Here is a 16,293-nt window from a genome sequence, read left to right on the forward strand (position 1 = left end):
GGCTGCCCTTCCAGCAGAGAGAAGTTTGTGTGGACTGAAGAGCCACATTGAAGCATCTGACAGTGCTAATTAGAGATAATTCAGTTTGATTGTACACAAAGCATAATCCAGTGACTGATGAACTCACATGAGTGGCTTCTGCATGACCCTCTGCATGCTTGTGCTAGCGGCTGGAGTGGAGGGAATGCCGGGGCTTCCTCCTCCCAAGTCAGCTGTTTACACGAGGAGTGCCATATTCAAGAGGTCAAAGCAGGGCTCATTTCTGTGCTACGGAAGCAGCAATCAGAGGCAAGACCGCTTGGCACATCATGGCACAACAGCTCCATGGCATGTAGAGAAATCTATCCAAGGTGGAAATTATTTCCAAATTTCAGGGTTTTCAGAGTTCCTCTGAAGCAAACATTTCAAGCTTCTCCATATCAGTTGCCTTGGACAGTAAAATCCAGTACGTAACACCGAGAGCCACTGTGCTGTGGTGGTTAAAGTGCTGGACTAGGAACAGGGAGACCAGAGTTCAAGTCCCTTCAGCCATGAAATTCACTGGGTGACTCTGGGCCAGTCACTTATTTCTCAGCTTGACCCACCGCATAGGGCTGATGTGAGGATAAGCATGATCATGTACACCACTCTGGGCTCTTGGGAGGAAAAGCAGGATATAAGTAAGTAAGTAAGTAAATAAATAAATAAATAGTTAGCCACCACCCACTGTGGCATGCAAAACAATCAAGGATCCCTTCCTCATGACTGAGTGAGGGGGCTTGAGGGTGGGCTGCGGGGAACATAGGAACATAGGAAGCTGCCATATACTGAGTCAGACCATAGGTCCATCTCGCTCAGTATTGTCTACACAGACTGGCACCGGCTTCTCCAAGGTTGCAGGCAAGAATCTCTCTCAGGCCTATCTTGGAGATGCCAGGGAAGGAACCTGGAGCCTAGATGCTCTCCCCAGAGTGGCTCCATCCCCTAAGGGGAATATCTTACAGCACTCACACTTCTGGTCTCCCATTCATAAGCAACCAGGGTGGATCCTGCTTAGCTTAAGGGGACAAGTCATGCTTGCTACCACAAGACCAGCTCTCTTCCCAGCAGTAGCTCACCTTCCCCACAGACAATCCTCGTGGAGTTGCTGGGCGCACGAATTGCACACCCAGATGGTCCGTGGCCGCCATGGGCAGCATGGAGGTGTGGTGCATTGGTGCTGGCACATGAGCAGTTAGGCCGAGTTAAGGGCATGTCCATGCGCTTAACCTTGGCTAACCGGCAGGCTCCATAGGCGGGTTTGCTGCGGAAAGTGATGCCGGAGCCACACAGTCCCCACAGTTCTCACAGGCAGCCTCGCCCGGTCTTGGCTGCTGTTGATTGAGAACAGCCTCAAGATCTGTGCATTGGCAGATGCGTCGCAAGTGATTGTCAATACTGGGCACTAGGCTGCTAAGCAAATGCTGGAAGTACCAGTCCCAACGAGATTGGGATGGGAGTCTGAATGGAGTGCTTAGGCAGACCCTGCAGGAAGGTCAGGGCAAACTTGGGAAGTGGAGTGACATAAACAGAGCACAGGGGAGTCAATCCACAGGTCGGGTCAGTCACTGGTGCTCAGAAACCTGTTTGATACAGGCTGGGATAGAGCAGTAAGGAAGCAACAAGCAACAAAGTAGGCAAGAAAACTGGAAAGCTGGGAGGGAGCCATGCATCCAGTGGCCCACCAAAACCTGGGCGGTGCCATTCTTCCCACACATCACTGCTGCAGGCTCTTAATGAAGCACCGACTGATGGTCAAGTGATGTGTTTCCACCCTAAGAGACTACTGAAGTGCAGGCATGCTCCTTTGAGTATTTGTGCTCCTGCACAAAAGTGAAACATTGCTGGCACTTTGCTAGGAGCTCACAGCAGTGCAGGCAGATCGGCTCTGCCCATGTTTTGCTGTGCAGCATGAGAGCCTAAGGGATCAGAGGATAGGCAGGCAGGCAGACAAGTCCAAGCCACCTAATGGAAGATGGCGGATCTAGCAGATAAGGCCAGAATCTGACATGCTCAGGCAAAATGTCCTGGAAGCATACGATATCCAGCCAGATTAGGATAACCAATGGGTTGCCTGGAGAGGTGAACCTAAGACAACCATTCTGCCTCTTAATGGAACTCCCCAAAAATCTAAATGTCAATCTACTGACTCCAGCCTAACATGTCTACGAGCCTCCAGGATTGGCCTGGAGTCCCCAGGAATCAGCACCCATCTCCAGGAGACATTTGAAAGCAATCCTGGACATTTTAATGGCTTGATTCTGTGGATTTTTTTGGAAAACAAAACGTCCAGGAACAGGTATTGGGTACTATACGATCTACATAGCCTTGAGAGCTATACCACTTGTTGTGATGTTGAGGTGATTGGGAAGCTATTCAGTTTACAAAGCAAGGGAGTTTCTTCATCTTTACATTTCTGGAAATATATTTATTACATTATGAGGTCGTTCACATGACCTTCAAGTCAGACGGGGAGGGCAAAGGGTAAGGCAAGATGGCACCTTCCCCCCAGACGATCTCCAGTCCTCTTCTGGCCCATGTGGTTCATGCACCCACACAATCTGCTCTTCTGAGAGGCCAGGAAAATGCAGCCCGGCCTCCAGAAATCCCCAAATGCACCACACAGGTGAAAGCCGAGGCAAAAACCTTGGGCTACTGATGGAGAAATTCCGGGAATTCTGAGTTCGTTTAATGAGCAGAGGCCAAGCCATCCATCAGTTTCAAACTTTTATTGATCACAGCATGCCGGGAGTCTCTCTTCCAAGAGCACACACTCAGGCTTTTGGCAAGAGTATTTATACTGTTTACATACAGGCTATAGGACTGAGTACAGAGCCTATCAGAGGCCAAAGTTTCATGGTATACACCAGTCATACTAGTACAAGCAGAATAAAGCTTAGCCATTGATAGACAAGGTGAACCAATTACAAGGTAGAAACCAGCAATAATGCACCAATCAGCTTTAGCTGTGCTTATGCCTAGTCAGGCAGGGCAAGCTATGGTCAACAGGTGTTTATCTCTACTCAGGCGGAGCAGAGTATTGTTTCCAAGAAAAGGGGCCCTGTAACAGCAGGGTGTAGAAACTTGTCCCCTTTAGGACTTATGTAGGTAACACAACTAGGTGAATGGGGATAATTTTCCTTCATCACTACCCAGAGAGGCAGCACTGGGATCAGCCATGATTCCAGCACTTCACATGAGCAACCATACCCAGGTAGGGCTGCCCATGTGAACAGCCTCTGTTATTGCTATCACTTCTCAGCTGTGAAATTGGAGAATACAGCAGTAAAATGCACTTCAAGGCTTTCTGGTCTGATAAGGCATTTTCTAAATCAGCCAATATATATGCATTTCAAATATTTTTGATCTTCCGTTCCTATCTAGCGTACACCACAACTGTTTTAGAATGGTTCTCTTAATCAATTGCCAATGTATAACAACAGAGGCTTGGCTCCATCCCAGAGATGTTCACGCTGCAAAAAGTGCTGTCTGGGCGTCGTTACTTGTGTGGATACTGCAAGAGGGAGTCAAATCGATCAGAAGAAGTTGCATCTGAGTGCAAAAGTGAAACAGGTTCAGACAGGCTAGATGCGAAACACAGAGAGAAATAGCCTGAGTTTTGGAAAGGCTGCAATGGAAGAGCTGGGCAGAGAGCTGAAGTGTGTGGAAATGTTGTTGTAATATGTTCAGCCAGTAGATGGCACTAGCATTTGCTAGTAGTTACCCTTATAAGGCGCAGAGTAGCTTCTGACTTCCTGTCTGTCCTTCTTGTTGAACTTGTTTCTTCCTGTAACACAATATATAAGTCTTACTTTCTAATGGCTGCCTCCCTCTGAACTCCCATGACATGAACTCCCACCACAGGAAGCTGCCCCGATCAGACCCCTGGTCCATCTAGCTCAGTATTGTCTACACTGACTGGCAGCAGCTCTCCAAGCAAAGCATATGCTCTGCCACTGAGCAATGGTCCTAATCCAGAGATCCACTTGCTCAGATTGTTGGCGCCGTATCGGTACCGATGAGCGCCTGGGAGACAGGAGCAAGGAAGTGTTGGCATTCAACTTTCCCCACACATTATCATTGTTCTTTGGTGGTGCATCCCCTACCCCCCACTCCAGCTGCTGGACGTTCTGTATAAGAGTTGGAGCTCAGGGAAAGATTGGTAGGATGCTGAGCTAATAGATGCACTGTGGCGTGGCTAAAAATAGCTACTTTATATTCATTCTCAGGTAGCACTCACATTTCTCTGCACTGAGCTTCTGTACTCCCCCCCCCCACACACACACCCCAAGCTAGTTCAGTCTAGCATTTCTTTGGTATCATTACAGATCTATGGTATCAATCTAGCAAACAGATGGCTTTGGATGAAAGCTTACTTGTATCCAATAATCTACCTTTCCTTTGAATCGTTCAGAATAATGGTCCAAAGATGCCTAACACAGCTTAAGCAAGGATGAGCTTCCCTGAGTCTGGAATGGGAAGTCGTCTGGTGCAAACCCCATGGATTGTGCCCTGTACATTTCCTTGAATGAAATGTAATAAATCAAGCTCGGAATCCAGATTTTATGGTATGAATGCAGTACTTTCCTCTGAACAATTATTTGATCTTCTAATACACTCATTATCTCAGGAACATAGGGAACTGCCTTATACTGAGTCAGACCAATGGTCCAGCTAGCTCGCCTACACAGACTGGCAGCGGCTTCTCCAAGGTTGCAGGCAGGATTCTTTCTCAGCTGTATCTTGGAGATGCCAGAGAGGGAACTTGGAACTTTCTGCATGCAAGCATGCAGGTGCTCTTCCCAGAGTGGCCCCATCCCTTGAGGGGAATATCTTACAGTGCTTACACATTCAAATGCAAACCAGGGTGAAGCCTGCTTAGTAAAGGGGACAATTCAACCACAAGACCAGCTCTCCTTCAGTTGAGTCTAGTCTTGCGTGACTCTTTAGCATTTCCAAACTTAGTGAGGATGAATTGTGTCAGTACCATATAATCACATCCTTTCTTCCTGAGTTTATAATCCCAAAGCTTCTCTTTAGGAAGCCTATTGTATGGGCACCAGTACCAAAGCCTACAACTTTCTTTTCATTTAAGATGTAGATAATCCTTCTCTTTGGAACTACTACATAAAATAACGACTTTTTTTTTTTAAGCATACATCCCTGGCAACTAATTAGATTGTTACACACACTTCCCAATTTCCTAAGTAGTAAAAGAATCCAGGAATGCAACAGATTCTGGCTTCTTTTGGAGGACAGTTCATGGGACACTTACGACATCTTTGTAATATTTGGCTTATTTACAATGATACGAGATGAGCATTAGATGGAGCTGAAATAGCAGAGCACTCCTTCAACAGATCCCCAGAAAGAAAACTCTGCATTCTATGCAGAAGATGGAGCCATAGGTCAGTGACAGAGCATCTGCTCTGAACCCTGCTCTGCTGCTTGTGTGCCGAGACATGCGGCAGAGTGAACAGGGGAGGGAGATTGTGGGGGGGAGGCAGCCTGCCCCCCCACCAGCCCTCCTCCCCACCGGCACAGAATCAGGTCATGTGTACGACCTCACCCAAGGTTATACTACAAATCCATGGACGTGGTGGAATTTGAACCCAGATCCCCAGCTCTCATTTGCCATCATTCCTCTGTACATGGCAGCTGAGGCCCAGAGGAAGTGATGAGGTCCCAGGTTCAATCCCTGGCAATCTCCACGTAGGGTTGGGAAAGACTCCTGCCTGAAACCCTGGAGAGCCACTGCCAGTGTAAGGTAGCTTCCTGTGTTCCTAGGAATAAAGTAAGTAAAGTAAAGTGTGCCGTCAAGCCAATTTCGACTCCGGGCACCCACAGAGCCCTGTGGTTTTCTTTTGGTAGAATACAGGAGGAGTTTACCATTGCCTCCTCCCATACAGTGTGAGATGATGCCTTTAGCATCTTCCTATATCACTGCTGCTCAATATAGTACCAGCAGGGATTCAAACTGGCAACCTTCTGCTTGTTAGTCAAGCATTTCCCTGCTGCGCCATTTAGGTGGCTTGTTCCTAGGAATACTGAACTGAATTAACAGCATTCTTTTTATTGATGGGTATTCAACAGTGACTGCCTGTTATCCTAGCTTCTGAAAGGATATAGGAGGGCTGAGTTGATTAAAATGCATCATGGAGAGTTAATGAATTTCTGCAAGAATAACTACCAGTGAGGACCCAGCAGTGAGTGCTAAGGAAATGGCAGCCTCTCTCGCATTTGAAAAAAATACTGACTCAGATTATGTTATTGAGTAAAAGAGTGAGTGGGTTCCATTACTACTTCCCTTTCCTCGAAGCACGGCAGAGCTGACCTAACCGATGGATACAAAAATTTGGATCATCTCTTGTTGTAGGAGGTAGACATCCATGCATTGGCACAAGCCTTCCTTCTCTTGCCTTCCAAACGTCATAGGCCTGAAGATGCTGTGAATTTGCTGTCATAACTGGAGAGTGGGGTGGGTCTGTTGATTTCATTGGAACAGGTGATTAATCCATGGGATTCATAGTACATAGCCAGTTTGGCGTAATATTTAGTTATACAACCAGTCACTGATCTCACCACTTCTTAGCTTGGTTAGGGACACACAACACCTAAGAGAATGCCTAAAACAGCAGAAATGCCCAGAGTGGGTTTGCAAGTTGCAAAGTGCTGCAGGTTAGCTGTGGTACACAGGTCTCACACAGGCAAGGCCATGGGCCTCACTAGGCCTTGTTGTGTGTGCATCCTCCAAAGCCTCCAGCACACTGTAGGGCACATCCTCAACCCAGCACATTGTTAGAAGGGAGAGATCTTCCCTGACATTTGTTTCTTGGTTAGGCAATTTTCACCGGGCACCAGTATCACAGTTTCAAATAAGCTTCATTCATTCATTGCTTGCAATAAGCAACTTCTTTGTGTGGCTGCTCGCCTTCTGACAAATTCCATCCCCTTATATACTGAGCCACAAACACACCTGTGCATTGTATACAAGCCAAAGCACTTCTTTTAACTCTAAAGTTTCCAATCTTGTTCCCATGTGTGATATTTAAAAAGTCTTTAAAAACACATCTCTTCACCCAGGCTTTAAATTAATGTTGTTTTAATGGTTTTAATGCTGTTTTAAAATATTATTTTAAAATTTTTAAATTGTTGTAATGTGTCTTTTCCCCCCATTTTTGTCTTAACGAATGTTTTACTTTATTACTTTACTTTATTCTGTTGTAAACCACCCAGAGACGTAAGTTTTGGACAGTATAAAAATGTTTTAATAAATAAATAAAATAAAAATATTCCTCACCCATACTTCTGAAGAGATCTGGCTCCTGGCTTCCCCTTCCCACACAGAGACATTCCTCAAGCAATGTGAAAGATCTTCAAGGGGAAGGGGGTGGGGGGACGTACCAGGCACGAAAGTGCCATCTATAGCTAGCTAAGTGCTTGCTACAACATCATCAAATGGTATTAAATTGTGTACACCGCCTAGAGATACACATATCAGGTGCTATATAACCATGATAAATAAATGAACAAATAAAAAAACCCAGTAATGCATTGGCTCATGCATCACATATACACAGTGAGGCCTAGTGCAGGCTGGTATCATTGTAAAGCAGTATGTTGGGAGTCTGATTGCAGAATCCATTCCATTCCACTTTCTGCAATTCAGCTTGAAACCAGAATTCCTGTAGAGCTGGATCTACCAGATATTGAGGCTATTCTCACAATGTGGGGAAAACTGGGCTAAAGGATCCTGGAGGCTAAAACAAGCCTCCCGGTCTCTGGGGTCTCCCCAGGAGTCTGGGGTCTCCCCGGTCTCTGGGGTCTCCCCTTGGGACTTCCAGGGGCCAGGTGGCACCGATCCCTGCAGCCCCTACCGGCTCCACGACGGAGCCGGCAGTTGTGTGAGCGGCCAATCCAGCCGCCCAGCGACGAGCGACTGCTCGTCTGTGGGGAGAGCGGGCTAAGCCCATTCTCCCCACAGAGCCCAGCAAGACTCTGCACACGAGACCCTCTCTCATGTGGAGAGCCTCGTTTTCTAGGGCAGAACTCAAAAGATCCACCCCTTTGTAGCTTTGTATCAGCCATGCACACCACAGCCCAGCTTGATCAATCTTGCAGTCCAAACTGAACACTCTTGAAGTTGCTCAGAGTGACCTTATGGACAGCATTTGATTTTTACATCGGACAAAGCTTAGCCAAGGAGTTAGCAATGGAAGCAGGGATTCCAAGAGTAGTGGGATTTTGCTGATGTGAAATACTTTTGTTGTCTCATTGGTGAGAATAGTACTTGGGGATGGGAAGGTCGTGCAGTGGTAGAGCATCTGTTCAGCATACAGAAGGTCCCAGGTTCACTCCCCGGCATCTCCAGGTAGGGCTGGGAAAGACTGCTACCAAAACCTTGCAGAAGCCACTGCCAGTCAGTGTAGACAATTGACTCAGTATAAGGCAGCTTCATGTGTTCTTGTGAACACCCACTTCCCTCTTGCAGCCATTTGGGGAATTTAATGTATGCTAGCTCTGTTCTTGTCCAGTGGCTACACCACTTGACCTGGCTCTGGAAGATCTTGGCTGAAATCCAAGCTCAGCCATATACTCACTGAGTGGCCTTCGTCATCACTTCCTCTGGGCCTCGGTTGCCATGTACAGAGGAATGGTTGTGAATGACAGGCGGGGATCTGGGTTCAAGTTCCACCACTTCCATGGAGTATAACCTTACCTTGGGTGAGACACAGAGGTCATACACACGACCTGATTCGCTGCTGGTAGAGGAGAGGGCTGGCGGGGAGGCAGGTAGGAGCCTGCCTCCCTGCACACAATCTCCCTCCCTCATTCGCCCGGCCACCTACCTGGCACACGAGCGGCACCGTGGTGAACATTAGAGCAGGGAACTGGAAGAGGAAGTCCTCCTCCACACCAGGAGTGTGGTGCATTGAGGGATCCCTCCTTCTGGTGGGCTCTCTTGCTGCCCAGCTGTGTGTGTGTGCATGCGTGTGTGTGCAGGCTTCCTGCCTACAGCCCGCACACACACACACACACACAACCCCGAACCTGGGGTTAAAGGTGCACTTGCAGCCATAAATCCAGATTAAAGCCTGGGGTAGATTCCCAGGCTTGGGGCCAACGAGCACCGGAATCTGGCTCAATCCCAAGCCTGGACTTAGCTGCTTGTGTGAACAGCCTCACAATCTGTCTCTCCCTCTGCCCCAGCTCACATTTGTCACTTGGAAAAATGTCAGCCTAGGACTGACATTATCACATTGTTGTGAAGGAAAACAAACATTATAGATCACTGTGTATTTTCAAAGTAAATAGTAGTAAATAAATATTGTAAAGTATTTTGTACACTCAAAATGTAAAGAACCCCTGCAATCATTCCATTCCTATCTCCTCCTCCTTTGACAGTTCACATTGTTTTATCCACACATCTTGGAGATCTGCTCATTCATCCTTACAGTTCATAAATATTCAACAGCAAATATAAATCTTTCAGGATACCAAAGCCTGCTTTCCACTGCCATATAAATCTCAGTTATATTAGAATGCCACTGGACAGTAAAGAACTTTTTGTGCTAATTAACTATACTAGATTTGCAGCCCAACTGATAGTCTTTCCTTTCTCCATCAGTGCAAAAGGGAGGCTTGCTGGCAGCATAAGCTTAAGTTTCTGCAGATGAAACCCCCAACAGCAAGAACTACAACAGCCCTGTTTCTCAGGCAAGACTCCACAGAGCCGTGGGCAACTCTCAGAAAATATGTGAGCTCCGCCTGATTCATTCTGGCCCCACTTTTAGCCAGACATTCTGGTGTGCCTCCTTACTCTAGGTGCTGAGGACCAATAGAATTTACCTTAAGCATTGCCTAAGTGCTAGAAATACCTCAAATATGTCATTACACATTACCCACTTCTCCAAGTGGTGAGAAGTTCTATATAGTAGAACTACTTGGGTTCTGGATTCCCTTAGAGGAGAGATCATAGAAGGGTCCCTTCACCTGCCTATACCTTTTCACCGAGCAAGAGTGGAAGCAGAGGAGGAAGAGGAGGGCCATTTTATACAATGAATATTTATATACCGCTTTTCAAGGGGGGGGAAACTTGCCAAATATATATTACATTAGATATATTACAATATTTTGTAATATTACAAGATAGATAGATAGATAGATAGATAGATAGATAGATAGATAGATAGATAGATAGATAGATAGACAGATAAGGCTTCCTGTCCCCAAAGGGCTCACAATCTAAACAAGAAACTATCTGGGGATGGATAGGGCCGGTTGCTCTCCCCTTGCTAAAGAAAGAGAATCACCACTTTTTAAAAGTGCCTCTTTGCTCAGTTAGCAGGGGACTCTTTCAAGTGACTCTTTGCTAAGTGGTGTGGTGCCGCTCAGTGGGGAGTTGCTCCCATGTTGACGAGCAGCAGAGGGAGGCAAGGGAGATGATGGCGGGGCAGTGGGGCATTTTGCCATCCCAGCAGTGTCTCAAAATCGGCAACTCTACCATCTGCCACTCCACCACTCCTTATGGAAGAACTGCCATTGCTCCTGGAGGGGTTGCTACAAAGAAAGGCCTTCAGCTAAACTCAGCAAGGTATGTTAATTGTTGCCGAGATTTCTTCCAGTGTCATTTCCTGTCCTAGAAGAGGACAGTGGTCCAGAAGACTTGTTCAACACAGACCTCCGAGCTTGTTTGTTGAGCACAGGAAGCTGCATTCTGCCAAGTCATGCAACGCAGTGTTATTCTGGCTGGCTATCATTCTCCATTATCTCAGATGAGGGGTGGATCAAGGTATTGCAGTGCCTGAGGCATGGCACCAAATGCTGCCTTGCCCCATGCCCCTGTCGGGGGACCAGGCCCTTCAAAACCAACTCTTGCAAGCTTTGAAAGTGGCATGGAGGGCAAGGAGAAGGGAAGGGAACCAGCAGCCTCCTCTTCATTCCTTGTGCTTCTTGCAAGCTTTGCAAGGAGCAGTGCGAGGAGGAGTGCAAGGAGAGGCACCCCTTAGCTTGATCCCAAAGAGCTGCTCTGTGGGGGTCATCTTGCCAGAGGTGCACCTAGATAATTTTGGAGCCTGGACCAGTGAACACAATAGCAACCTCTAACAAGGATTCCCAGATGTTGACTACAACTCCCAGAATCCCCAGCTGCAGTGGCTTTTGCCTGGGGATTCTAGGAGTTGTAGTCAACAACATCTGGGAATTCCCGTTAGAGGGAACACTGGCCTGGACCTAAATGCCTTTGGAGCCTCCCCTTCCCCCGCTGCAAGTTAAACTTCATCCCCCTACACACATACTCACCGTGACACATGCATTTTTTAACACGTGGGCACTTGAGGGCACAACAGGAACTGTACTCACAAGAATGTAAGGATATAAAACAGGTATATTTATGCAAATATGCATTAGCAGAAACATTTCAACACACAACATAGTCCCATCCCACATATTTCTTTCCCCACTCCCCCCTGTCTCTAAAGCAGAGGTCACACTTGGCCGCCCGGGGCAGGTCACAGTTCATGCTTGGCTGCCTGGCGCAGTGCAGGTCAGCAGCATGGCATGGCGACCACACCACCTGGGATGGACTAAAGAGGATCTGGGGGCCCCCAGGGGGTGTGGAGGCCCTGGACTTTGGCCCAGAAGTCCAGGTGTAAGAGTGCCTCTGCATCTTGCCACCATGCTGGCACCCCAGTAATCTGCAGCTTGAGGTAACCGTCTCATCTGGTCTCATGAAAGGTCACCCTCATCTCACACAGAGGCCTTACCCCTTTCTAGCCCTGTTACCTGGAAACCTTTTAACTGGAGACGTAACCTACCCAAGGCCTTCTGCATGCAAAGCATGTGCTCTTCCATTGAGTTATGGCCACTTCACCATTCGTGATCTGTAAGCAGACATCTCCTGTATTCTAATGTGATAACCATATTTGATGCTTCAGCTGCACCTTCTCAAGAAAAACAAGCTGTTGGCAGCTTTTTGTTTCTCTCTATGTATCTCTTCTCTTTATAGATTCATTGCATATCACCAGCATGCTATTCCTATTTTCTAATGGTGAATTTGATAATTTGTGGCGAAGTGCACAATATTCTACGTGATGATAATATTGGTTAGGTTTCTTTCCCCTTCTCTCTTTTGAGGAAAAAAATGCCAATTATTTCCATGCAAATTTAGAAAAGGAAGATTTCTTCAGCAATCAAATTAATAGTTTTTGCTTAATTACATTGAGCTGATTTCATGCTATCTTGGCACATTGCTGATTGAAATAAACCACTCAAAAGCCACCAGACACTTCAATGCTCTGAAAGATTTTTATTTTTATTTTAAACTAACCTTGGGTGAGATTTAGCAAAGCAGCTGGGTCTAGCAAGCCTTTGGAAGTGTCATCTTGTGGTGTTAAGATAATAACAGCATAGAGCACCTTGACAGGAATTGTCTTCACAGCTGCTGGATGTGGCATGGCCTTTAATATGTTGCTTTTTGCCTCTGGAGAGTGAAACTCAGACATGAGGTCGGAACAAGTCTTTTAGGCAGAACTGAGCCAAAGCAGGCTTTTTAGTTCCATTTTTTCTTTTGTTATGGTCAAAAAGCAATTCCATTTAGAACAGCGTTCTTCATTATTTTTCAAGTGGGGGCCACTTTGCCAAAACAAAAAACCCTTCATTGTGAGAGCCATTTCCCACTGCACAGATCTGTGCTTTTGTCAGTGCTGAGAGAGCCCTTTAAGAGAGACGGAAGAGCTCTATAGGAAAAGTGCTAGGAAGGGCTACACTTCCCAGCATTCTGTGCACGCTTTCCAAGATGGCGCAGGAGCTCAAGAGGACTCAGTTTCCCTTAAAGGAGTCCCCCCAGCACTGGGCAAGGCACAGCACTGCACAGTGAGAATGGTCATCTCCACATGGTGCCAGGGGGACTGTGCAGAGTATTCCGTTTGGGCCAGAGTTCCACACAGGCCCAACAAACAATGAGTAAGGGAGCTGCACTTAGGTTTGATGGGGGCCACCACTGACTGGCCCCTGGGCCTTACAATGAAGAACACTAAACTAGAATGTTGTGCTCTGTTGTTCCAGGGGGCAGGATGAGAACCAATGGGTCGAAATAGCAAGAGAGCAGATTTAGGCTTCATAGTAGGAAGAATTTCTGTTGGCAAGTGGAATGGTTTGTCAGTCTGGTGGTTGAACAGTCTGCCCTGTGCTGTGGTGGGCCCTCCTTTCCCAAAAACTTTTGAACAGAGGCTGGACAGTGATCTAGGAGGGATACTGCAGCTGCTTTCTGCACAGAGCGGGAGGCTGGGCGAGAAAAATCTCTAAGGCCCCCCTAACACTAAGCAGCTTAGTTGCTATCCTGCCTCGCTGTCTGATAAACGCTTCTCCTTCATTCAAGATGCAATCAACGGTCACCAAAACTGGGCTCAGCTCAAAATATATATGAGTTGAATTTTAATTTACCGTACTGTACTCTGTGCAGAAAGCTCATCACCAACTCAGATGCACCACACAGGGTTCATAGGAAAGACTCTGGCCTAGTTCACACAAACAGCACCTGACAGAGGCCACATGATGCTGCATCCATTTGGGCACTGCTGAACACCATGCACTGTTTGTGGCCAGCAGTCCACCAGATGGATTGGCAGACACAACATGCTTTCACAAATGCCGTTCTTTTGCAAACTGTCAACCACACAATAGGGATGTGCACAGAACCAGCTGGTCTGGTCCGGTTCGAGTACAAAGCGGACCCAAATCAGACCTGGCCAGTTCGGTCCGGCACCCCCTCGAATGCCTCCACCCAGTTCAGACCAGGGTGGGTTTGTGTGGTTTTTTTAAAATTAAGCACGTACCCCCTCCACGGGAGTTTTTCAAGGCGGTAGGGGGGTGTCTGCAGAGGTTCCTCCTCCTCCCACTGTTCAAATCCCCATTCAGCCATGATACTTGCTGGATGACTCTGGGTCAGTCACTTCTCTCTCAGTTTAACCTAGTTCACAGCGTTGTTGTGAGGAGAAACTTAAGTATGTAGTACACCGCTCTGGGCTCCTTGGAGGAAGAGCGGGATCACAATAGGAGCCAAGGAAATCACCCTCAGCCAATTGTGTAAATAAATAAATAAATAAATAAATGACTACATTTGATCTTAGCCATTAGGCCAAGAAGTGAAAGACCTTGAAGAGCACCTCAACACCATAGTGGCCACAGAAATCACTATCAGCCAATTACAAAACGCAACTTTACTGGGAACAGCCTATATCCTGCGACGATATCTATAATAACAACAAGAACAAAATTGATGATAAATTCAGCCATCTCAGGTCCTTGGGAAGGACTCAATGTCTGGATAAAACAAACCAGTCAATAACACCTGTCTGACTGTGTAAATTAATAATAATAATAATAATCCCCCAGTGAAGCACTACCTTGTCGTGGTTGTGGGGCTTGCATGCTCTGAGGAAGGTGAGAGCTATGCCAGAGGTCCAACCATACTGGACAGGTCTCACCAGAGGAGCCAGACAAAGAGTGCCTCTCCCATCAACAATATGGTGAGACGTAACTTTAATAAATCTATACCGGATCAGTCGCCACCCGGGTCAACAAGGACTGCGCCAGGTGCTGGAGTCCCTGGTCATCTGGTGGCAAGTGGGCAACAGGACTCAGGACCTTCAGTTGAGCAACCAGGGCTGGAGATTGCAAGGTTACTGGAAGAAACGTCGCTTAACCGGAAAAAATATATACAAAAAACGCCAACAAGGAAATAATGATCTGCTATTACAAGTCTAGTCTAACTAGAAGAAGTTATTTAAAAAGAATGTACCAAATTTGGAAAGAGAAGCATCCAGTTACAGAAATAACAGAACAAAGGCTAGCAGACCAGAGAAGATTCATAATAAGAAATAAAGTATTCACAGAAGTTGAGCTGGAAGAACTGCAAAGAGCAACACAGGCTCAAGATATGGAAGAAGAATTACCACCAACTGAAGAAGTTGCTCAGGCGAAGGTGGAGGAGGTGTTGGAAATAGAGGATGCCACTGTTGCTGAACTGTTTCAAAATCAAAACCAGGCAACCTCCCCTTTGCCTTCACCTCAAAAATCCGAATGCCGTTTAACAGAAAAGCAACAAGAACTAAAGATGTCAATGCTGCACTTGCAAAAATAACAACCAATAATTTGCAAGAAACAAACCAACTAATGTACACTGCAGCAACAATAACAACACAAAAGCTCGGATATAAGATCAGTGGACCTGTCAAAAAAGAAAGTAGTACATCACCTAAATGGAAGATTGGATTAGAAAATAAAATCTCCAGGCTTAGATCAGATGCTAGTAAATTGAAAGATATGAAAGACAAGAAGCTGAAGAATGAAAACACCAAACAATATCTGATCCAAAAATACCACCTAGATTCAAGGAAAATTAGAGAAGTCCTGGAAATAATAAAACAGCAAATAACAGCAGTGTCAAAGAAGATTAGCAGATACGAAGCCAGAATTACACAACACAGGCAAAATCTCCAATGCCAGTCGAATCAGAGATGTTTCTACCAAAGCATAGAAGGAGAAACTGTAAGAAACATAGAAACACCAAACAAAGAAGAAACAGTGCAATTCTGGGGGAAATTATGGGACAATCCAATAGATTATAATAAAAAAGCAGGCTGGGTGAAAGAGGTCGAAAAATGTAACCAACAAATGCAAGATCTAATAATAATACCAGAATTAATAAATGAAAGAGCAAAGAAAATTAAAAATAGGACTGCACCAGGTGACAATGAACTGGAGGTGATATTGAACAATGGCTAACAACTGGGAAAACTCATCTCATAATGAAAGACCCAGCAAAAGGTGCAGTGCCAAGTAATTATAGACCGATAACATGCCTGCCAACCATGTTCAAATTATTAACTGGAATAATAGCAGATGAAGTAATGCAACACTTATTAACTAATAAGTAGCTTCCAGTTGAACAGAAAGGAAATTGTCCGAACACCAGAGGCACAGAAGACCAGCTGCTGAATGACAAAATGATTTTACAAAATGGCAAGAGAAGAAAAACCAATCTAAGTGTTGCATGGATTGACTACAAGAAAGCCTTCGATTCATTGCCTCACACAAGGATACTAAAATGTTTAGAAACAACTGGTGTCAGCAAAAACATTCAGATATTTATTTATAAAGCAATGAGCATGTGGAGTACACAGTTAACAATCAATGGCGAGACACTTGGACAGGTTAGCATTAGAAGAGGCATTTTCCAAGGGGACTCACTATTCCCTCTGTTGTTTGTAATCA

The 16,293-nt window shown here is 46.0% G+C and overlaps 1 protein-coding gene across 2 annotated transcripts in view; it reads left to right on the forward strand.

The window, feature by feature from the left end:
* Nucleotides 1–16,293, forward strand: part of KCNB1 (potassium voltage-gated channel subfamily B member 1) — a 393,304-nt gene that overhangs the window by 263,231 nt on the left and 113,780 nt on the right. The window lies entirely within an intron of this gene.

This window comes from Hemicordylus capensis, chromosome 4 (genome assembly GCF_027244095.1).
Source record: "Hemicordylus capensis ecotype Gifberg chromosome 4, rHemCap1.1.pri, whole genome shotgun sequence".
Taxonomy (NCBI): Eukaryota; Metazoa; Chordata; class Lepidosauria; order Squamata; family Cordylidae; genus Hemicordylus; species Hemicordylus capensis.